Source organism: Lolium perenne, chromosome 2, assembly GCF_019359855.2.
Source record: "Lolium perenne isolate Kyuss_39 chromosome 2, Kyuss_2.0, whole genome shotgun sequence".
Taxonomy (NCBI): domain Eukaryota; kingdom Viridiplantae; phylum Streptophyta; class Magnoliopsida; order Poales; family Poaceae; genus Lolium; species Lolium perenne.
The window spans coordinates 241,841,210-241,866,725 of NC_067245.2; the positions used below are offsets into that span (position 1 = coordinate 241,841,210).

Here is a 25,516-nt window from a genome sequence, read left to right on the forward strand (position 1 = left end):
CCGCAGCCCACCGTAACCCTTTAGTACCGGTTGCCCGAGCATTAGTCTCGGTTCACCAGCAGAACCGGGACTAAAAACCCCATTAGTCCCGGGTCAAAGTATTTGGGGACTAATGGGTTGGGCACGAAACATTAGTACATTGTTATTACATCGTCCGATTATTTTGTCACATCTGGAAAGCACAGCCGTCATTGTGAACAAACTACGAACAAATACACCTTGCTACTAGTGTCTCTGTTTTCATTCTGCAACACCCTTCAACGCAGCTCTCTGAAGCGCTTCGCTGATCATCCCAGCTGGTGCCACTGCGGCAGAACCGGCGTACTGCAAAAATTCACCAAAGTATGTATATTAGTAATTTAGTATGCTACCATTCCCTTTGCCCTAACGCTGCATGCATTTCCATTGCCAGACCTGAGCTCGTATCTTCAGAGCAAGAAGACCATCCGGTGTCGATGACTGTACGGAGAGAACGTCCAGGCTGAGGGCCTTCAACGCGTCGAACACTCGTGTCATCAGCAGCTGCTTCCACCGGCACTGCACTTCCAGGAGCACCTCCTTGTCGGTGACGGCGACGGCGACGACATTGACCGGTCCATCGTTGGACTCGCAGGGCTCCGACGCCTTCCTCTTGGATCCTGCAGACACCTCCTTCCCGGCCATGCCATGGCGCCGCCTGCTTGTCGTCTCTGTCGGTCTTGTGCTGGGTGCCCTGCTGGATTCTAGCTCTTCTATCCTTCGCTCCAGCTCTTTCAGATAGGCTATTGTCTCTGCTATGATGGATGCTTTGTCCACCTGCAACAGCTAACAGTCCAGACATGAAACATGTCTATCTAAGTGTCTATGCATAAAGGGAAAAAAAAACGTTCAAAACTCAGAATGGCGCGTTACCTTGTGAATGGACGGGACCGATGACTTGAGGATCACGAACAGCTTGTTGAGCTTCTCCCTTCGCCTTCTCTCCGACATGACATGCCCCTTCACGTTACTTTCCTTGACCTCTCGCCGTGCTGCCGCCAGCATTATCCGCCCATGCACCGCCGGCAACAGCTTTTTTCAGCAACTTTTGCGATTCCCCGGCAACCGACGAGTCCGATGATCTCTTCCAAGCCGTAAAGCACGACGAGCTAGAGGATTTAATGGATCCACGTAAATTTGCAACACCATCAGTGAGCCCGTCTGAGTCCGGCGCCGGCGCCGCTTCCGGGGAAGCAGATATGGCTTCTAAGCACGCACCCATTATCCAGTTATCCTCGAGAGAGCGCACGTCCAACTCCTTCCTGAGGCCGTAGGACACATCGATCTCCTTCATGATCTGCTCGATGCTGCCGTCGGACAGGCACTCAATATCCGCGGCGATCATCCCCTCGGCACCGTTGTGATCGAACTCCATGTCGTCTTCTTCCACAGTTCCGTTTTCTGATGGGCTGGATCTCGGCTCCGACGACTCCCAGTATGTTGGAAACTGTATCTCGCAGAAAGATGTGCCGATCCGGTTCACCATATCCATGTTCTCCAAAACCTATCAAATAGTAGCATTTCGTTTTTTTATGTTTCGAAGGAATTAACCACATAGCACTTTACTGGATTTGATTTTAACGAGATAATTAGAAAAAAATCACCATAATTGGGGCAAATTAATGTGTCGAACACATATCATTTTATGCAATATGTGGCCAGTTTTTTTCTACATGGCTGTTACTTTTATGCAATATGTGGCCACCCGGGTTCGAATCCCCATCACGCGGTGATTTCGCGGGAGGGGCGAACTTTAATCGGGTTATCATCCTAGCGTCCATCCGCGGGGAGAGTCTCATTTCTACCAAACAACGTATAGCCAAGGAAGGAATCATTCCCCCGTTGGTCAACGTTTACTTTTATGCCAATTGTGGATTTTTGGCAATTATCTCGATTTTCACGAGTGTCCAAGGAATGACAGAAAAAAAAAGTATACACTCCTACTACTTCAATAGCTTGTCTTAATTAATCCTCGTAGAGTTTTTTCTTTGCTTTAGCTTCTTTCATTTTTTGCAACATTTTAAATTGCAGTCAAGTAAAATCAAATACTGCTAAACCAAAAATGCACCATATCAACTTTTGAAATCTATCTATATATATTTTTTTTTTTGAAACGGCTATCTATATATTATTGTATTACATACTGAAAGCATGTTCTTATCCCGAAAAAAGAACATCCAGAGTAGCTCAAGGACTTCAGGCCAACTAGCCTATGTAATGTCGTCCTTAAGATCAGGTCCAAGTGCTTGGTCAATCGCCCACAAGGAAGGAAGCCAACAAGAGTTGCTTTTACCTTGTTGATTTGAGGAGTACCTACCGTCGGCCAATTAATGATCATTGTTCATGTGAAGTATAATCTGTATCTACAGTGTGTCAAAAAATAAATACGTTTACCTAAAAATAAATACTAAAGTGAGACGTCTAGTTTTAAACGGAAGGAGTACATCTGATAAAATGAAAGAGGGAGATCCTAGTTTTCCGCCATGCATTTTTCGATAAAGGGAATATATTAATATCAAGAAGATACCAATTACACCCAGCTTCTGCAACAACGCACCACCCTAATGGCACTACGGATGCACACAGCCAAAAAAATGAAAAGAAAACTAAGAAACAAAAGTCCCGCTACAGTATCTTGGACCTAACAACAGCAATACATCCACCACCATGACAACACCTGAATTACAGACTCTCCAAAAAACGACGCCTTCAAGAAGGGAACAATGCTGAAACACCGTCGTCGCCCGATCAAAGATCTTAGGTTTTCACCCTGAAGATAGTCCCCGCTCTCAAAACAATGCCTCCACCAAGGTCACTGCCAGGCACAACCAGTTAAGGTCAGACCTTGGGTTTTCACCCTGAAAGGTAGGACTCTGCGCTTCACCTGTGTTGCCGCCCCCACTTCCAAACCGCTGCTGTGCAGCCGGGACACCAAGCAAGCCCCTCAACAGCGCGAAGACTTGAACCTCCCTTAGTTAGTCCTCCCCTCCGACCTTTAAGAAATTCTCTTCTTCCGACTTTTATCATGGATCCATAGTCACTTGATGTCAACACATAAAAAGAGCTTCGCGCCGCTCCCTCCAGAACCAAACGGTCGGAATAAACGCATGGGCGCGCACGACCGAATACCTCCGATCCAGCAAACTCCAGGTAAAGCGCTGTTGCATTCGCCGGCGGAGCCTTCCAGAACTCAACCCTCCGGCCAGATCACGAGTCCAGGCCTCCGGTAGGTCCTCCTCTTCACGCAAGAGAGGCCCTAGGACCGCCGCCTTTATTCAGGTCGGACCCCCACGTCGGCGACCATCCCGGGCTGGCCAACCCAACCCTCCACCGGCGACACCATCGCCGGCTTCCAAGCACCTCCATCGCCCCTGACGCCCGCCACCTGCCACCAGGTCGACGCCGTCACCGCCATCCAGGGCCGGCCCCCTTTGTGCCGTCTCCGCCATGCATAGTTTAGTTTACACGTTTTGAGAGGCACCATGCAGCCACATAGCTGCCCTAAGATCGTTCGACTTGATCTTGAAAGAAAAATCGTTTAACTTTGGCAGTCCAGTTAATATCTTTGGGGATTTGTGTTGTTAACACTTGATCAATTTCCGATCTCTGTCCTTTCTATAATCAGAACCTGTGCAGCATCTACAAAGAGACAAAAGAACAAGACAAAAGACATCGGAACTCATACACTAGTTGAAAAATGGCCTTCATCCAGCAAACGGTGCCGGATTGAGCGTTTGGGAGGCGTGTTTCGTTCGTGCCGCGTTTGGGGGACGTCGCTCCCCGGCCGCGTCCCCCAAACGCTGGCCCCAAATATTAAAATAATTTAAATAGATAGAATAAAACTCTTTACTAATATTCAAATAGGTTCAACATAGACAAATTACATATAAAACTTCGAAAAAACATAATTAAATTACATATAAATTATTTTTAACTACTACTTCTTCTTCTTCGATGATCGCCCCGCCTCGTCGTCGTCATCACGGTGACGCTTCCTGCTCGTCACCTCTTCGGAAGAGGCGGTGTCGGCCGACGCGTCGGAGGAACTAGTGTCCTCCTCATTGTCGCCGGTGCTCGCCAGCTGCGCCTTGGCCTTGGCCTTGGCCTTCGCTTCGCGTCCGCCTCCGCCTTCGCACAGGCCGCCGCCGCCTCCTCTGACCCTTCCTCCTCCGCGTCCTCCTCCACGCCCAGCCATTTCTCCGCGTTGTCAACTGACGGCAGGGAATCGTCGCCGCTGCTGGGCGTCCGGGCTCTGTCCCACCAATTGCACAATCCAGCAGGCTTGCCCTCGCTGGAGGTGTCGGAAGGAAGCTCGGAGATGTAGCTCATCGTCGCTGGAGGCGATGGAAGCTTGGATGAATGGCGGCCGGTTGAAGATCTGAAAGCACCTATACGTACGGGTATTATTGAGCACGGATGAGGCGGCACATAAGTCGAAGAGAGCAGCAGTTGCTCTCCCGAGGAGTCCGCGCTCCATTCCGGCGGTTCGCGCATCGGTCGACGCGGTTGCCAATGCGACGGTTCCGCTTCCCGGTAACTGCACAGTCGCTACGTAGGCGGCGGTTGAGCGTTCGAGCCGTTGACGCGTCGGGCCCGTGCCTCCTCGCCTCATATTTCGTTGTGTCCGGCGTGCCCGAAGCATCCCCTGTGTAGCGGGGACGGGCTCGGGGCGCGGACACCGTACTGGGCCGCGCCGGACAAAAAAGTCCTTTGGGGCCCGCGGCTGGGAACGTTTTTTTGTCCGGCGCGCCCCAAATACCTTTGGGGGACGGTTTGGGGGACGCGACTGGAGATTCTCTTAGTAACGGTTGATAAGGGCCTTTAGTCCCGATTTTGCTACCGGGACTAGTTATCTGGGACTAAATGCCCCCCCCCTTTAGTTTCATTTGTAAAACAAACTGGGACAAAAGCTCCCGCCACGTGGGCTGCTAGGCGAATGACCTTTAGTCCCGGTTTGTAACACCAGCCGGGACTAAAAGATATTTCGTTATTTTTTATCCATTTGTTTTTCTAATTATTTTTCACTCTCTCTTTTTTCTATTTTTTTCAGAATTTCTAGTATTTCATTTATTTGACAAGTTTAGTCTCTAACTACACTTAATCTCTAGTCAAATTACTTACCCGTGGTTAAACTTTCCGCTCGGTTACCCATCCTCCCACTACTCAGCACTAGCACGCTTAACTTCCAAGTTCCTTCCCATCCCGCTTCTAAGTGCTTCGCACGCATGTTGTTGCTACTAGTATCATATCAATCATATTAACATGTTGGTCAATGTCACGCTTCTTTATTGTTTGAATTCCAAATAATTCTTTTAATAAACAAAAGTAAAGATGTAATAATAATCTAATTTTTTTGAGAATCTAAAAATTGGCTAACCGGCTAAACCCTAGAATTCGGATGTAACTTTTTCCCGCGATCATTTCGATATATTATATGTTTTTTTCCGATTTCGTATGCAACTATAAAAGTCGGTTTACCTTTTTCTAAGCTTTTTATGGGGGAAAAGTTGAAATTCAAATTATTAATTTCCCCTAACAGTAGGTTGCGTAACATAAAGGATCTCAAAAGATTTTATTTTTTTGAATTTTCTATCATATTCTTTTGTATTTTACAGAGCTAAAAAAGGCAATCCGTGGGGGGAGGGGGAGGGGGGGTGTGGAGGTGCGTGGGGAGCCAAAAAAAACTAGAAAGCCTTTAGTCCCGGTTGGTACCAAACGGGACTAAAGGCTTTTGCCTCGGAGGCGGTCTGCCGCCACCCCTTTAGTGTCGGTTGGTAATACCAACCCGAACTAAAGGTTTCAAACGGACCGGGACTAAAAACTTTCTAGGTTGAACCGGGACCAATGCCCCCCAGTAGTTCTGATTCATTTTTAAATCGGGACTAAAGCTCTCAGGTGTGCTGGACGAAAGCCCAGTTTGAAACCTCCACGGTACTACTAATTGATTTTTCTACAGTTGTTTTCTATTGATTTTTTATATTTCTCATATTCCCTTGTACTACTAATTGCTCCCTCTTGGTTATTTTTCTCATACAGAACACAAAAGGTTGTTTATTCAATCCGACTTTTCATACAAAATACATGGAGCAAAACTATGAAATTTTTATTTGAAATTAGCGGGTGTTAGGATGGCAGGGTGTGTGTGTATTCAAAATCTGAAACAAAAACAATGACAATGCAATTGAAAAATTGTTGGAAACAATAAATCAATAGAAAAGTTATCTTATACTCTTATATGCAAAACAGAGTGGCACTAGTTGTAGATGCGGTGGAGTCTCTTATTTGTCTTGTAGCTAGTTATTCCGCGGTGACATGCTATTCAATTATGTTTCCTATTCTCTGATCACCATGCTATTCAATTATTATGTTTCATATTCTCTGATCACCTGCCAACGGACAAGATACCTTGGTATCTGTCGGTAAGGATGAAAACGGAGCGAATAAGGACGGAACAGAGTGTGGTGCCACATTTATTTTTTATGTTTTTATGCGAAAACAATAATGAAATAGAATCCTTGAAACAAAAATAGAAATAGATATTGCAGGAAGCATATATGTACTATGTGTATCTCTAGTCGCATCCCCCAAACCGCATCCGCCAAAAGCGCCGGATCGGTCGTTTTGGGGGGACGCTGCACCTTGGTGCCGTGCTTTGGGGAGTCTCTCTCCAGCCACGTCCCCCAAACACGACTTTCAAACACTTTTTATCTAAAATTAGGACTTTATTCATAATTTTAGAGATGCTTCATCGTTTTTACATGAAAAAACCATTGAAACGACCAACGAAGAACATCCAGAAACCTTGGCAAACACCAAGAGAGGGCATAAAAACCTAGACTAGAGGTCGTGATGGCCCTCGTTTTCTTCGTTGACGTTGTCGTAGTAGTGGATACGACAAGACTCGTCCTTGACGCTCATCTCGTCGTCGCCTTCGTAGAAGTTCATCAAGTAGCTGACCTCAACGTCGTGGTGGCGGGCGAACTTCTTCCAGCCGGTGTGGAGGTACATCTTGCCTTCTCATCGAACAAGACCTCCACGGTCCACCGGTAGAAGCCGCGTTTTGCTTCCCGCAGGGTCATCTCGGCCAGCTTCCCGCAGACGAGAAACTCAGTGAACTTGTCTTGGAGCTTCTTCTTGCCGAAAGGGTCATCGTTGATGAGGACGACAAACTCAAAGTATTTGTCGTGGGCGCACTCCTCTTCCTCAGGCGACAACGAGTAGGCAACACGACCGCCCTGCCCCTGCCATGGCCACAACCAGTTGAACCCGCCATGGAGCGCGTGCTGAGAAAGTTGGGTGGCAGCGGCTAGGGTTGTGGATGCTTGGCGCTATGGTTGTGTTATCACCAGATTTTGGACAAATCCAGAGGTGGGCCGTAAGAGAGATGGGCTTAGAAGACTACACGTGGAAGATCTCTGAAGCGGCCTTGCACGGAGAATTTGGGCTAGTTTGCCCGTGTATCTTTAATTATAGTAGATTATGTTCTAGATCAAGATTAGAGTTTGTATCGTGCACGGTGGGATATTCCCACGTTAGAAAGTCCCCTGGACTATAAATATGTATCTAGGATTTATGGAATAAACAACAACTCACGTTCAACCCAAAACAAACCAATCTCGGCGCATCGCCAACTCCTTCATCTCGAGGGTTTCAATCAGGTAAGCGACATGCTGCCTAGATCGCATCTTGCGATCTAGGCAGCACAAGCTCCACGTTGTTCATGCGTTGCTCGTACTGAAGCGTCTTTGATGGCGAGCAACGTAGTTATCATAGATGTGTTAGGGTTAGCATAGCTCTTCGTATAACATGCTTACGTAGTGCAGCCCTTGCATGTCTAGCCGCCCTCACGCCTATCTCAGGTGTGGGGGCGGCACCCTGCTTGTTCATCATCTAGTAGATCTGATCCGTTACGATTGCTCCTTGTTCTGCAAGGATTAGTTTAATATCTGCAATAGTTAGGCCTTACAAAGGGGGGGAGGATCCAGCGGCACGTAGGGTGGCGTTCGCAAGTCCTAAACAGGATGTTCCGAGGATCAACGCCATGTTGGTTTTTAGGCCTTGTTTAGGATCGGCTTATGAGCACCGTGCGTGGCCGCGAGGCCCAACCTGGAGTAGGATGATCCGATTATGCGGTGAAAACCCTAAATCGTCGTAGATCTCATTAGCTATATCTTGATCAAGCAGGATCGCCAAGTATTCGTGCACCCCGTACGAATCATGGGTGGATCGGCTCTTTGAGCCGATTCACAGGATAACCTGAGAGCCGATCGAGGCTCGTATTTAATGTTTACGTGTATGCCATGCAGGAACTAAGCGAGGCATCCCCATCACCTTCTGACCAGGTATAGGTCAGGTGGCACGCCCTGCACTTCGCATCGCCGCGTGTGACGAGAAGAGCATTGCGGGCCGTCGCTCGGAGGGGTCTCAGCCAGCCGCAGCTCTAGGCTCTTCCCGGCTCTACACTTGTGTTGACAGGCCGCTGCCCGCCGGTGGGTTTTGGCGATCAACACATTACAGCACGCCGGTGGGACACTCGTCTACATCAACCACATCGCCATCTACATCGAGATGGCGGCGGGCCGCACGCCGGTCACCTACGAGGAGCTGCCCGACGAGCTCAAGAAGAGATACTGACGAGATCAAGGTCACCCTCGAAGCCGACCTCATCGGCTCTTTTCGAGAACCCGTTCCCATGGCATCGATGGAAGGGATTCTCACCGCAAGGTGCACTCGATGGGATAGATCTCTCTGCCCCGTCGGAGGAACGCACCGGGGCCTACGGCAGGAGATCAACTACTTGGTGGCTCACTCACTACACCGCCACTCGAAAACTTGGTCAACGTGTTGGAGCGTCTCGCTCTGCGCGTGATCCAGAGATCATGAGCCACCGGTACTCGCCGTCGGGACCAGCTCTCGGGACGCATCAAGGAGAGTTGCCGCTCCGGTCCCGTCCACCGCTGCCATATGCGTTGGCGGCACCGGCGAAGTGCCGGCTACACCGGCATTCGTCGTCTACAAGATTGGTGGTGACCCTAGTGACTACCGGTTCTTGGCTGAGGCGCCCAAGGAGATCCCTCAAGGATACGCGTGCACGTATGTGCCGGATTGTGGCAGCTGGGCACTCTCAAACCAGGCCACAACATCGGGGACTCCGGCGAAGACGGGAGGAACGTCGGCGACGAGCTTGAAAAGCGACGTGGCTAACTAAGTACGCCACCCCGACGAAACTCGAGCCCGGCTCTGCGGTTGGCTCGAGCTGGAAAAGGCAGACATGGCTGGCTAAGTACGCCACCCCGGCGAATCTTGAGTGCAACTCTGCGGCCGGCCACCTGACGGATCAGATCAGTACCATCTTGAGAGACCAGTTCGGCATGGTGCCGAAAAGAAGGGCAATCGGCTATTCCAAGCCGTACCTCGACGAGTACGAGATGATCCCGCTGCCACCTAAATATCGGCTCACGACTTCTCCAAATTCGGTGGATCGGATGGCTCCAGCTCCATCGAGCACGTCGGCCGATATTTGGCGCAACTAGGACCGGCCGGTGTCGGATCAGCTACGCGTGAGGCTCTTTTCACGGTCCCTCACGGGATCGGCTTTTGGATGGTACACCTCTCTGCGACAAACTCCATCCGGTCTTGGAAGCAATTGGAAGAACAATTCCATACGCAATACCATTCAGAAGCTTCGAGTCTAGCATTGCCGATCTAGCACAACTACGTCGAAGCGCGGAGAAACGGTGACGAGTACACCCGGCGCTTCGGGAATCTTAGGAACCGATGTTATTCGGTTCGTATAAGCTGAAAAGGAAACGATCGAGTTGGCGATGGCTGGCCTTGCAACACAGCTCAAGGACATGGCCTCCCAAGCAGATTATCCCTGTTGGCGCATATGGTTCGAAACTATCGGCATATGAACGGCGCCACCGGACTGTGCCAAGACAAGTTCAAGCGTGCGGTAGTCACGATCGATGCGAGAGGAAGACGAAGTTCTGCGGGAGACCAAGAAGTAGCAGTGGCTGAGTGGACTCGGGGAGGAACCCCCGTGTCCTCGCAAATGGGTAAAGCCACCAGGGCCGCCCGGGGATTTGATTTTGACGTGACCAAGACTGAACAAATCTTCGACCTCCTGCTCAAGGAGAAACTTGATTGACGATTCCTGAAGGTCTCAAGTTCCCCACGGCGCAAGAGCTAAACGGAAAGCCGTCTTGCAAATTCCACAACTCGCTCTCCCATGCCACCAATGACTGCAGGTGTGGCGTCGGCACATCCAAGCGGCGATAGAGAAGGAGCGTTTAATTTTCAACCGATGCGCCATGAAGGTCGACACCCAACCCTTCCCCGCCGTTAACATGGTGGAAGTCACCTACCACGAGGGTTGCCAGCCAGGTCCCACATTCGGCATCAACATGGTAGGACACGGGAACCACTCGGCAAAGATGGAGATGAGGGCAGCTGCTCTCATAGCAAGGATCTGAGAGGAGGCCGCTCCACGCGATCGGCTCCATCATGATGGCAAGCGCTACGTCACAGAGGGAGAAGTGAAGAATATAAGATATCAACGACCTCTCTCTGATCACCTCCTCAACAAATATGTGAGTCAGTATGACCAATGCCGACGGTCCAACTATGATGATGAAGGAGATCGTCTGGCTAGAGAAGCCAGAAGACATCGTCGGCGGGATCGCGACGAGGAGGAGCACGAGCGCCGTGCCACGGACACATCAAGGGAGCAAGATGACAACGCCAGACACTGGGACTGCCCTTTCTTCGGACACTTTGCTGGGATTCAGGAATGAGCCGATTGCCCACAATCGGCAATTGCCCAGAATGCAACCAGAAGAAGAAGGAGGCAGCCAACGTGTCTGTGTTCAAGCGCTTAGGGCCTCTCCCGCCACAGAGCAAACGTGCTGAGTCAACTCGTTGGGCAGATCTTGAGGATTCCGAAGACGAGGGGCTAGAAGAAGAAGAAGAAGACAGGTACCACCGTCCAAGGTGGTGCCCTGACGGACTCAGCCGTTCACAAAAACGTAGGGTTCAGCGGTTGCGCGGCCTGGAGGAAGCCGAAAGGTTATACTTGCACACGCTAAGGAAGGCACGACCTGATGCGTTGCAAAGGTTCAGCGAGCCCTGGATGAAGAGGGTCGTCCACGGAGAATGGAGTGGCGTCCCAAGCAAAAGAAAGCCGATGATGAAACATCGGGTGCACAAACATGGTGCTCGTCTTGCCGACAGAGCTTAGCGCTCCACGATTATACGATGCACTCAAGGTGGACGACGGCGGGCGCATCAAGTCGAGAGGTTGGGTTGGTTTTATCCGGTCTAACCGAGTAGCAAGATTAAACCAATGAGCAAACCGGGGAGGCTGATCTTTGTGATCGGCCCCAAAAAATTATGGAGGGACATTCCAAAACATTCAGCGTACAAGCAATTTGGAGGCCTATTACAGCAATCGGCCAAAGTTATCTTACGCACATATTCGTTTATGGTCGACAACGATCTATCGGGCAGCGGCCACGTCGGCGAGATGAAAGTCGGCATGAATCTTTGCGAAGCCGATGTGCAAGTGCGATTGCACGACTAACCATGAAAGCCGATATCTGCAGTCATTTAGCGTATTCGGCTCGGGGGCATATAGTCAGATGGACATATGCAGATAAACATGTGCAGACATGCGTGCAGTGGAATATTGGGGGCCGATTCATTCTAAAAATCGGCCAAATAAAAAAAAAAAAAGGTTTAGCCGATGCAGATACGTGGCCATCGACTCAAGAGGAACATTTGTTATGAGCGAGAAAGGGTCAATGGAGCGGAAGTGAGTCACGAAGAGAGATTCTAATGGAAGAGCTCCTCAGTTGAGTGGCTTGATGACTTCGGTTTTCTCTTCAAGAACCTCTGGTTTCCTTTTGCGAGTAATGTACAGATCAGGTTAAGGATGGGTTGCATCAGATCCACCACAGGGAAGGAGCCGATCTGACCTACAAGGCGCGAAGTAGATCGAAGAAGCCGGGGGGCAGCTCACCTGAAGGTTCTCTGCTTTGGGGAGCCGATTTTGTTGAAATCGGCTAACTTCTGCGTAGGCGGCACATTCGGCTGATCCATTACCGTTCTCGCCTCGGCGAGACTCGGGGGCGGTGGTGAGTGGCTTTCTGTTTTGGAAAGCCGATTGGAGTCGCATCGGCGGCCCCCGCATTGTGATCTCCTCTGAATCGGGGTAGGAGGCCGTCAGTTTTTACAAGTTTGGACCGTCTGGTCGCTGCAAGAGGAAGAAAGGGACTAGATTCTCAAAATAGCCGATGAATAGTCATCGGCTAAGGGATTGCGAAAAATTGTGGTCAGATACCAAATCGCAGCCTGAAATTGAGAAGTTCTTGGCCTACGAGCTTATCGACATGAGGGTCCGGCTTCATGGGCGTCCAAAAGAAAAATCCGATACATTGCTATCGGTCTTGACAAGACAGGCGGAAGGAATGAAATTGGGGCAATTGAAGGATGAATCAAAAGAACAATTTCATTAATTCAGAGGAGCGGCTTTACAAGAAAGAGCCGATTAGCTCTCAAAAGAGGGATCTAGTACCTAGCGCACTACTACTACTAGCCCTATTCTACTAGTCGTCGCTGTCCTCGTCGTCACCGCCGTCGTTGTCGTCGGCGCTGCTCCCAGGGAGCTCCTCGTCGCTGCTACCCCAGCCCGTGGCCGGAGCTTCTTCCTCCTCGTCATCATCATCGTCCTCATTGTCTGCCCCGGGAGCGGAAGCGCTTGGTTGGCGGGTACCCGGCGGAAGAGGAAGATTCATCTTCCTCCTCCTCTTCTTCTTCTTCGTCGTCATCTTCATCCTCGCTGTCCGCCCACATACGGGAGCGCTTCTTCAGCGGGAGCTTGGCGGAGGGGAAGGTCTTGGCCTTCGCTACTTCTCCTTCTTTCTTCTCATTATCGGAGGGGAGGGGGTTCACCTCGGAATGAGGCTTGTCCTCGTTCTTCTTCGGCGAGAATGGGGGGAAAAGGTTTGAGAAGGAGGAGGAAGAGGAAGACATGGCTGGGGGAGAAGAGGGTTTTTTTTGGGTGCCGATGGCTGGAGCAGGAGGAAGGGGATGAAGAAAGCTAGTTGATCGGCACAGTTAAATAATGAGAAGCCTGGTGGAAATTTAATGTCATTACAGTTTCCGAGGAGATGACGCCGGAGCTATCGAATTTTGCAGAGAAGCTGGGAAGACAGGGCATAATGATAACAAATACTGCAACAACTCTGCTCTGCCACGACATGACCCGACGAAGGAAAGCATAATGATTTTGGAAAAATTATTTCCAAAACCAGGGGGGCATGTGTTATCACCAGATTTTGGACAAATCCAGAGGTGGGCCGTAAGAGAGATGGGCTTAGAAGACTACACGTGGAAGATCTACGAAGCGGCCTTGCACGGAGAATTTGGGCTAGTTTGCCCGTGTATCTTTAATTATAGTAGATTATGTTCTAGATCAAGATTAGAGTTTGTATCGTGCACGGTGGGATATTCCCACGTTAGAAAGTCCCCTGGACTATAAATATGTATCTAGGATTTATGGAATAAACAACAACTCACGTTCAACCCAAAACAAACCAATCTCGGCGCATCGCCAACTCCTTCATCTCGAGGGTTTCAATCAGGTAAGCGACATGCTGCCTAGATCGCATCTTGCGATCTAGGCAGCACAAGCTCCACGTTGTTCATGCGTTGCTCGTCTTTGAAGCGTCTTTGATGGCGAGCAACGTAGTTATCATAGATGTGTTAGGGTTAGCATCGCTCTTCGTATACCTTGCGTACGTAGTGCAGCCGTTGCATGTCTAGCCGGCCTCACGCCTATCTCGGGTGTGGGGCGGCACCTGCTTGTTCATCATCTAGTAGATCTGATCCGTTACGATTGCTCCTTGTTCTGCAAGGATTAGTTTAATATCTGCAATAGTTAGGCCTTACAAAGGGGGGGAGGATCCAGCGGCACGTAGGGTGGCGTTCGCAAGTCCTAAACAGGATGTTCCGAGGATCAACGCCATGTTGGTTTTTAGGCCTTGTTTAGGATCGGCTTATGAGCACCGTGCGTGGCCGCGAGGCCCAACCTGGAGTAGGATGATCCGATTATGCGGTGAAAACCCTAAATCGTCGTAGATCTCATTAGCTATATCTTGATCAAGCAGGATCGCCAAGTATTCGTGCACCCCGTACGAATCATGGGTGGATCGGCTCTTTGAGCCGATTCACAGGATAACCTGAGAGCCGATCGAGGCTCGTATTTAATGTTTACGTGTATGCCATGCGGGCACTCTGCGAGGCATCCCCATCACCTTCCTGACCAGGTATAGGTCAGGTGGCACGCCCTTGCACTTCGCATCGCCGCGTGTGACCAGAAGAGCATTGCGGGCCGTCGCTCGGAGGGGTCTCAGCCAGCCGCAGCTCTAGGCTCTTCCCGGCTCTACACTGTGTTGACAGGCCGCTGCCCGCCGGTGGGTTTTGGCAGTCAACAGGTTGTGTGTGAGGTACGATGAACGAGCACTCCATTTTATACGCCGGGGGCAGGCGAGGGGGCGGTGACACACATTAACGTCGGTACGGACAACAAGGCACGACGAGACTCGTTGTGCATCTGGGGAAATTGCAACGTCGCTGCGTGGAAATTAATTTATGTTGGCCAGAGGTAGACGACGGGCGCGCGGCAGTCTCTGCCGCTGACAGGGATGGCCCGCCCCTCGCGATGCGGTTTTGGCCATCCGAAGCCCCCGCAACGTCCTCTATTTAGCATGAACATGCTCGGGTGTCAGACAACGTATTAGGCTGTGCCGGATGGAAAAGGGCTATAGGACATGTGGTTGGAAGCGGTCAAACATCCGGCGTGCCCAAAATCTCTTTGGGGAACACTTCGTGGAACGCGACCAGAGATGCTCTAAATACGCTGTGGAAACGAATCAACCAAGATATTCACCAGGACTAAGAAAATCCCTTAATCATGCAAAAAAAAACATTCAAATGAATCAACAAGCTTGTTCCCTAATACGAGGGAATAGGGGAAGACCGAACCATGGAAGCCTCCTAGAATGTATGGAGGAATTACTTGACACAATGGGATTTATTGGACGGGAACATGCACATTAAACCTAAACGGTAATTCCATTTCAGCCGAAAGCTGGAAATTCCGTTTCCATCTCTATTCCGCCAAAAAACGTTGTTTCGTTTCCATTTCCACCTAAAAGATTTTTTTTCATTTTCGTTTGCAAAATTCTGTTTCTGTTTTTGTTTCTGTATTTTCATTCCGCGGAAAAGTCAAAAAAAATTCCTCTTCATTTTCATCCCTACATACCGGTACGCGCCCCAAATCTGTGTTCGGGATGGGAGAGCTAAATAGCTAATATGTACGGAGTACTAAAAAAAAGGTGAACATCATATGCATACTCCAACGAACTCACCTGATCACATGTCCCCAGCTCAAGCACACCGCCTACGACGGGGATGCAAACAACTGTCTGAAAGCGTGACGCAAGTCAAGACAGGCGTGCAGTTGGGGTCAGAAGTCTGAACAAGGTACAAGCGGTGCTAATCGAAGCAGGAAGCGTACTGACCTGAATAGAGGCGGTCTGAATTAACCGGCAGACAACATGGTCAAAAATAAGCAGTGGAATATAGTGTTAGATAAGAAAATATGTTTCTGTTTTGCGGGCAATTGAAAGATTTGATGAAGACTTACAACATACGTGAACGAGTACATACCTTTGCTAAGAGCGCGCGATGGAAGGTTTTGCTGTCCGCGAACTGAGCGTTGCACAGCCAAACATGTTCATTGCTCGCAAAGCTTTTGCTAGGCAACCTGATAACAAGCACTTGAATCTTCAGTAGCCAGAGTAACTGTCATGAACTGTGGATTTGTAGCAGAGTCGTCGAAGGGGCCAAGTCTATACGTACCCGTGGCCTGGCCTGAAGGCATAGGTCATGCACACCGTGTAGTACCACTCGGCGTCCCCGAGATCCTCTGGCGACAGCGAAGCGGCGGGTCGTCTCACCTGGTGCTCGCACTCGCCGGACAGTAGCGACTCGTAGAGCTCCCTCAGCTGCTCGCTCCGCTGGAGGACGAGCTGGTAAACGGCAAGGTCTCTGGAATTGGTGATCTTCCTCGTCTTTATCTCGCCGTTGTAGAACCCATCCTTCCACGTCAGAACTCTAACGAAGCCTGGGCAGCTGCTTGAAATGGACCAGAATATGGCAGTCCAGTTGATGCTCTTCACGGTAGCAGCGAGCTGGTTGCTGAAGTGCTTCCCTGGCTGCGCTACTCTGGGTCCTTCCTGGCTCGGAGGAGCTGATAGTGCCATCACCACACTATTTCCTGCGTATGTATGCAAAATTCAGAAGGTGGATCTGGAAAGGGCCGCGAGAAAAGTATATATCAAGAAACTAAGCTATGGTTGTGTGTTGTCCAGTGAGCACCATCTTAATCCATTCTAGTTCAAGATGGTGCTAGGAAACTTCTGGACATATTTCTCAGCGAGAGTACCAATTAAGAGCAGCAAAAGTAGAAAGTAGGGGGATATAAAGTAATCAAGAGTTATCAAGCGAACCAAGAAGGGTTAGAAACAGTTCAAACTAAGAGGGAGTTGAACTTTACTTGAACTTTCGAGACCAAGCAGCTGAGAAGCTAGGTGCATGCCAACAACCATGCGCCTTCTCCACATACTACACCATTGTCATCCTGTCTTTGCAGAGGAAGATGCAGCCACGATATATACAAATGTATCCAGACTCCAAAGCCTTATCATATAGTACTTCCTCTGTCTAAAAAAAATGTCAAAAATTTATTTAAATTTAGATGTATCTATATGCTAAAGAGTGTCTAGATATATCCGAATTTGGATAGATGTTCAACATCGTTTTATGGATGGAGGAAGTATAATATTTCAGCCGATGAGGAACCATTGCCACACGTACATCTAAGGGTATCTTTGGTAGCCCGTGTGACCTAGCTCACCTTATATAGGGTGACTCTAGCTATTCTGACTGCATACCGCTGGATTCGGTAGATTGTTGTGTTTGGTAGCTTGTAGGAGCTAAACCGTGCTAAGTTAAAGTCTTATTTGGTAGCCTCTGTGATTTCAAACATGTCAAGCATCAGCCTCCTGTTTGAGATGGTGAGAAAACCATTATAACTAATTATGTTTATTAGACCATTTGCAAAAGAATATAATCATATGTATTTGAGAAGATATTTACATTGCAGAGGAAGGAACCTTGAGTACGAAAAAATCAATCAAGTCCTTGAATAGAAAAATAAAAAGCAATCAGGCCTTGGTTGGTTCTCGTGTGGCTTGACTTTGGGGCAAGGGTCATTATCGGTGCCGATGAGACGACCACACAGCGTCCACCGCTAGTGTTGGTGGCGCCGCTCATGAGAAGCTCGACCACTAGCCATGTTGGTGCCTGTTAGACTATTACTTCTAGTGCAAGTTAAGGCTAGCCTAGTCCATTTGTACCCATGTATAAACTCTTGGATATCGTAACAATCAATCTATCAATTATCCGACTATTCAAGTTTACATTGTATCACATTATTGATCCTAGCGTATGGGTACTCTGTCAACCCCTCCACCGCCACTGCCACTAAGCTACTTCGAGAGGAAAGCCGCCACCATCGCTGCCACGACCCAATCCTGCTCTTCCATCTCCTACCTTGCTCCCCAATGGCCTATCCTCTTTCCTTCACAGACACAATCGCCGAAGTCAGCCCCTTTATCCCATTACTTTAGATCTAGCCTCTCACAACAAATATCTTTGGCGCCACCTCTTCAACGTTCATCTTGGCCGATGCAGTCTCCGCTCCCATGTCGCTGCAAGTTCTATTCATCGGCCTCATGATTTCCAATGGGTTAAGTACGATCTCACTATCCTACAATGAATTTACATGCGAGTCTCCACTCAGATCTTCAACCTCCTCTTTTGCGAAGTCGACATCGCCACCGATATTTGGGCGGCCCTTTGTCACCTGTTCTAAGACAATGTTGATGCCCGCATGAACAACCTCCATAATGAACTTCGGAACAAGGCTTAAGGTGATGCTCCAGTGTGTGTACTGTCCTCGTCTGCAGGCAATTGCCGACGAGCTCCGCGAGCGCGATGATCCTGTCAATGATCGACAACTCATCAGTGTTCTCCTAGTTGGGCTTAGTGAAAGCTTCAAGAAGTTGGCTTCCTTCATACCCATGATGCGGCCATTTCCCTCCTTCAACGAGGTGCGCTACATGCTGCGGCGAGCTCGCATACCACTATATGTTGTAGTACGCAAGTCGTTGACATAACACCAATGAAACATTGTTTCACTAGTATTACATCCCTCAGAGCGGTACAACAGAAACATCGCAGGTCCAATGTATGACTATAGAATTACAACTTCGGCGCTTAGTTTACAAAATACCATCACAACCTCCTAGTTATAATGAGGCAAGACCGCAAATAGAAAATGCATAACTAACATCTAGTAGACGAGCATTATCAATAGAGTTACCTCTAAAGCTAATTGGATTGCTAATAATGCTACAATAGAGTGCTAACTATCTAGGTTCTTGGATTAGGGAATTGTTTCCTTGTACTCTTAGTCTATGTTTCGACAATGATTGAGAAGAAAGTTGACTCCATTGACTTTGGTAATATAGTTCCGCCTCTTATAATAGTTGACTCTTGAATCTTCAAGTGGAAGATTATCCTTCGGTGATCTCCCAATCTAAGCAAGGGTTTTTAGAGGGAACGGGTGAGTGCAAGCATACTCGGGAAGTTCAGTATGTAAGGATATGGGTCTCCTACGCTAACTACTTCAATGAACCAAAAAGTTGTAGGTAACGCAAATTTTTGTAAACATTTCTTCGGAAGGTTGATTTTATTCTGAAAACCTATATCTGTCAACCTTCATAGAGTGTCTAGAACTTCACGTAGTTCCTACCCTGCCGCGTCCGCAATTCTTAACCGGAACAATGAGTGATAAGCCACAATTTAATACACTCTTCACAGGTGCATTAATTTTCTCATAAGAGATTTTTATCCTTGTTGCACAACCGGGCATGCATTCCCATCCACACTTGGTGTTGGCCCAGTATAAGATCCAAGCCAACCACTTCCCTTCACGACCCCACATACCCACCCTTTTGTACCCTTACTATGATCAAGTATAACATTTGGTCGTAATCAATATACAATCCATAATAAGGAATAGAGCGCCCTTCGTCTATATGGTGCGGAACCACTGAACAGGCATGCGGATTCTAAGTCTGTTGGTATGCGAAATGAAGAAGATTCAGCTGACTTTCCCAGTGCCATTATAAATCTCATGGTTAACACGTAATATATGACACAAGAATCACTAGACGATATTTTTTGTTAGTCCTATATGAATATATTCCGAGTTGCAATGGAACCTCTTCCATTAATTCAAACCGTGGTTCCATCACCCACAACATAGTCATATTCATAATTGGAAAGAATGATAAGACTCGTAATTTGCAAGTATTTGCTATAAAGTAATCAATGGACTGATCGTCACATACCCTGACCTAACGCAACAACACTGCATTTACGTGACATGTGTGTTCCACAATAGTTGGGACCCATGTGTCATTGACTCGGTTTGAAGAGCTAAATTGTAATGATTATTCTTCCAGCTGCCAAAATACATGCATTTTTTTTTGTTTCCCATTAACTTCCGTTAGATATCTCTAAATCAAACTACAAAACGATTAAATCTGGTCCCTAATCTGAGCCGCGAGTTCCTTCATCAGTAAGATTTGGGGCAATATTCTTGGATTTTCATGATGAAGGCCACGCCTGCCAGTGCAATTATTCTCCACCTCGATTGGAAAATTGGGGTTGTGCAATCAGTCCAATGCTGAGGTTAGTCAAGTGACAATACATGGATGTCATGGGACTCCGCAATCTCTCCTCTCCTCCACTAATTTAAAATTCATCTTAGATAAACCTCACTCGTTCCCCTATAGAGTAGAAAAAATCCACATCTCCATCCCCTTCTAGATCAACCTCTTCGTTCCCTTTCGCTCCCATGGCAGCCTTTAAGGTGCCTTCCACAATGATGAGACCGTCAGTCTTGAGCATAGATGATCCGTCCATTAGCGTCTGGGCTTCTAGCGGGGGTAGGACGTCCGAAGTAATGATCCAAACTTTCCTTGAGTCCTGCTACCCTGGCGCTAACCTAAAGGTAAACCTCATGTTCTCCATACTACTAGGAAAACATCTATAGCCACAGGGTGTAACGGCCCAGGATAACACCCTCTATTAGATTTGTTTGTGTTTTTTCTTTTGTGCATCATCATGACATCATGCATCATATCATCCATGCTTTTACTAAATAAAATTCTTTTATAAACCTTATCTATTTTATTTCCCTCTCATATGGGTTATATAATAAAACCCTCCTCTCTCCTTTCATTTGAACAATACCCTAACCCCAAAACTATCAAACAATAAATTTATTTTGTTTTATTTATATCTCTCCACCTCTGGACTAAAAATTCAAATTAGTTTGAGCTGGTTTCAAATAAAATTTGCAAAACAGTTTTCAAAAGGAGAAAGAATTTGAAAATAAAACCCTAACAGCTAACCTTGGCCCTCTCTCAATCCCTGACCCAGTTTAATCACTATCTCCCTACATCCACATGAGAGCCCACCTCCTGCATCTATTTTACAGTTTCACTCTTGTTGTTCTCTTGATATCCTTATGTTGCATTTCTGTTCGAGTCAAGTGTCATATTCCACTATTACCCATATGAGCTGTGTTACCTATTCGCTACCTATCGTCATTGTTTGTTGGTTGAGCCTTACGAGTCGCAGCGCATGTTTAGGGATCTGTTGTTATCTTTATATATGTTGGGGTTGTTGGGAGGTTATTGATGGTGCTTATTGTAGCATAGACTTCACACTGTTGGGGAACCCCAAGAGAAAGGTATGATGAACACAACAACAAGTTTCCCCTCAGTAAGAAACCAAGGTTTAATCGACCAGTAGGGGAAAGGAGTGACTTCTGAAGGTGTTGCTAGCTGACTTGTGGCAGGACGTACAACCGGCGTCAGCAACAACGTGGAACATGCACACAACAGAACTAAAATACTTTGCCCAACTTACAGTGAGGTTATCGATCTCACTGGTTTTACTGAAAACAAAGGATTAAACGTATCAAGTGGAAAGAGATGTTTGAAGTGGAATTAAAGAGAACAATGATTGTAGGGATAAACTACTCACGTATCACTTCGAAGGCGGGCATGGCGATGTAGATGCCTCTGGCGATGATTCCCCCTCCGGCAGGGTGCCGGAAGAGCTTCAGAACCATCCCGGGCTAGGATCTGCGATGGCGGCCGCGACGGAAATTTTCGTGGATGAAGGCTCGGGTGTTTAGGTTTTTCCCAAGATCGTAAATAAATAGGCAGAAGGGCGATGTCGGTGGAGGCCAGGGGGCCCACACCACCCCTTGGCGCGGCTAGAGGCCAGGCCGCGCCTAGGGTTGGTCTGGCCACCATGTGGCCCCTCTTCGTCTCTCCTCCGGACTTCGTCTTCATTATGGTAAAATATTGACTTTGGCTTTGTTTCGTCCAATTACAAGAATATTTCCCGTACAACTTTTCTGAAATACAAAACAGCAGAAAATGGGGAACTGGCATCTTGTTAATAGGTTAGTGCCGGAAAATGTATAAAAGTGCAATAAAGTGTAAGCAAAACATATATAAATTGGTGTAAAACAATCATGGAGCATCAAAAAATATAGATACGTTTGCAACGTATCAGTTATCACATGCTATATAAGTTATTGGAGATAATCATTCCTTACTTAAATGTTAACAACTAATATTGTAAGCTGTGGCATCTATGAGCCCCTTTGCGAAAGCATTGGATCTTTGTCTCGCTAATGTTTCCTAGGACCCGAGTTCTTGTTACTGTTCCGAGATTGCGCACTCTACCTGTGCGTGGGTATTCACTGGGAACCCCCTCACTCATTACCTTTTCTCAAGTCTGTTGAAAAGGGGAGCACAACCTTGGTTTCATTTGGCGCATGCATGTTTATATATTGTTTCATTCGGGTGTTTACTTCCTCTTGTCTCCGGACATTTATATTCTGTAATGTACTGCATCTTTGCTAGACGACTTATCTAGTGTCTGACCATTAGTGCCCGCCTAGACTCCTACGCAACCCTGAGTCCGCTTCGGAGTGCGGCCGAACTTCGGTACGTGTAGCTTAGTGGGGTGGCCCCCCTAGACTTTCTTGTTGATCTGGGAACGGTCTTGTTGTGAGAATTCACTGTCGCCTAGTGGGGTCTAACATGCGTATGGTTACGTTTGGGCAACCCCTGCAGGGTGTACATCCTATTGATAAGCCGTGTCCACGGTTATGAGCGACTTGGAGCTATTTAACTCGATCATGGAATAACTTACACATTTATATTGTTGCTAATAAATTTGTTAATAATTTGCGTAGTAACTTAGCATTACTACAATTGATACTTAATAAAACTTGTCAACAGTGTAAGTGCTTTTGTCAGTACTTCTTTGTGAAGGGGAAACGCATCTGCTGGGTTTTGCTTGCAGAGTATAGAACTGTTAGCTTTTGCTCTCTCTCACCTTCTCTGTTTAGACGGATGTTGTAGCGTGTCTCTATTGGTTAGTACCAGCTTTGCTGCCGCTAAACTCCACCATATAGCCGGGCAATGTATATATTGCCCACCGGCGAGCATAGCAGGTCTTGTCTCACAAGTACGTGCCATTGGTACAATGGTACTTAGAGCATCTTCACTCGTCTCCCCGAATAGGCCCCCGGCTGGCTATTTTTCCATCCGGACGGCGAAAAATGGCACTGCCGCGCCCCTGGTTCCTCGTTTTTCCCCGGATTTGGGCCTTCATCCATCCGGCAAACCCACGCCAACCCCGGCATACCGGGGCGCGCTCGGGGAGTCCGGACGAAGCGAAAGCGCGCGAAACACCGAGAAATCTCTTCCGCGCTTTCGCTTCGGCTTCGCCGCAGAGGTGGACCCGGCCGGTCAGCGCCACACGCATCGTCTTCCGTGCGCAGTAAAGGCTGCTGCCGGTCAGCTCGCGGGTGGCGGCTAAGTGCGGGCGGCGTGCCAATCCCGCCACCGCCCCAGGGACACGCCATCGACGCCGCCAACGAGGAGTTCCGACTGACATTGTCGGACCAGGAACGCACCGAGCCACGCCACCACCCCGACAACTACACGGCGTGGAACTCCTATTTCCTGCGGTGGTAGGAGCAGGAGCTTGCCTCCTACGACGGCCCGCCGCCTCCGCCTCCGCGGGACGCAAGCGTTGGTGGAGCGTGCCGGGCCGGACGCTCGACGCCGTCATTGAGCACATCGAGGGCGGCAACGCGCCCGTTCTGACGATGCCCCCGCCGTCGAGGGCATCGGCCAACCGCCGCCGGGGTAGCTGGCAGCCATGGCGCATGGCAGTGGGAGAAGGAGGAGGCGGAGCAATAGGCTCGGCTCCTCGAGGAGGCCGCTCTCTACCGCCTGCATGCGACTCCTCCATTTGGTGCCCCCGTCCCCGTCATCGACCTCGAGACGGAGTCCGATGACGAGTGGTACAAGCCATCTCCGTCCCCGCCGCGCCACGGTGGCCTGTGGGGAGACCCCGGCCAGGGCACCAGTAGCCAGGCGGCGGCGCCGCCGCCGCGTTTCAACGACGACGGCTCCGATGATGATAGCGGCGACAGCGACAAGGACTACACGGTGTTCTACCGCCATTTCGGCATGTAGAGCGCCGTGTTTTAATATTTAAAGTTGTATTCCCCCGGTCGAATTCGAAATATATTCGAATTCGGCCTCTATGTATGAACTTCGCCCTCTATATAGTAAATATCATTAAATTTAGTCTAAATTCAATCATTTTTAGCCGTATTTCGTCAAGCTTTCCTTTTTCAAAATTAGATCGGCATCTTCGCCTGAGATCGTGACTCGGAAACTGGTCCTCCCCACGCCAATTTTACGTCCAATCCGGACGAAATTTACCCCGGATTTCGGCGTGGGGAGGCCAAACGAGTGGAGATGCTCTTACCCTCGTCTTTCTTTCTCTTTTGTCTCTCCTACCCTTTTGTCGACAACCCTTGGCCCGACTTTCACATGTATGAGATGAGGATGTTAGCAAGATTATCCTTCCGGCATGGCCTAGGCAGGGTTATGGACGCCACTGGTTATCGTCAGGACTCTTAGTCCAATTTGTATCTTGTCCGTACTCGGACGTATTTTATTTTCTGTATGATTCAGATCTTTGTGTTGTATATTTGTATTTTTAACTCGTTGGATTCGTTGTTGTAATATATGTTTCTTGTGGGCTCTATTGTAAACTTGTTGTAATGTAACCGCTCGTGGTAATTCCTCTCACATCACGCGTGTGATTCCTCGCGCACGCCATTGATACGTTTGCACCGTTGATACGTTGCAAACGCATCTATAATTTTTGATGATCCATGCTTTTTTACACCAATTTATATATGTTTTGTTTACACTTCCTATCAGTTTTATGCATTTTCTGGGACTAACCTATTGACAAGATGCCACAGTGTCAGTTCCTGTTTTATGTTGTTTTGTATTTCAGAAAAGTTGTACATGAAATATTCTCGGAATTGGACGAAATGAAAGAAGAAATTCCTATTTTACTGTAACAAAGATGGAGTCCAGAGGAGAGACGAAGATGAGCCAGTAAGTGGCCACACCACCCCTAGGTGCAGCCCACCCACTAGTCGCACCTAGGTATGGTATGCGCCCCTCGGGCGCCAACCGACCTCGCCCTTCCGCCTATATATTCATATGTTCGGGAAAAACCTAAATACCCGAGACTCCATCCAAGAAAAGTTCTGCCACCGCCGCTATCGTCAACCCTAGCTCGAGAGGGTTTTGAAGCTCTTCCCGGGACCCTGCTGGAGAGGGAGATCATCACCGGAGGCCTCTATATCGCCATGCCCTCCTCCGAAGTGATGCGTGAGTAGTTCATCTCTGGACTACGGGTCCATAGCAGTATCTAGATGGTTGTCTTCTCCAATTTATGATTCATGTTTAGATCTTGTGAGCTGCCTATCATGATCAAGATCATCTTTATGTAATGCTACATTTTGTGTTTGCTGGGATCCGATGAATATTGAATACTATGGTTGAGATTGATTATATACTTGTCGTATGTTATTTGTGATCTTGCATGCTCTCCGTTGCTAGTAGATGATCTGGTCAAGTATGTACTTGTGACTCCAAGAGGGAGTATTTATGCTCGATTGTGGGTTCATGCCTCTAGTAATCTGGGAGAGTGAATATAACTTCTAAGGTTGTAGATGTGTTGTTCCTACTAGGGAGAAAACAACAATGCTTTATCCAAGGATAATTCTATTGTTTACTTTACACACTTTACTTAATGTAATAATCTGTTGCTTGCAACTTAATACTGAAAGGGGTGCGGATGCTAACCGGAGGGTGGATTATTAGTCATAGACGCA

The 25,516-nt window shown here is 48.2% G+C and overlaps 1 pseudogene; it reads right to left on the minus strand.

The window, feature by feature from the left end:
* Positions 1–240: 240 nt before the first annotated feature.
* LOC127330541 (anthocyanin regulatory R-S protein-like) lies at positions 241–16,346 on the minus strand (annotated as a pseudogene).
* Positions 16,347–25,516: the final 9,170 nt, after the last annotated feature.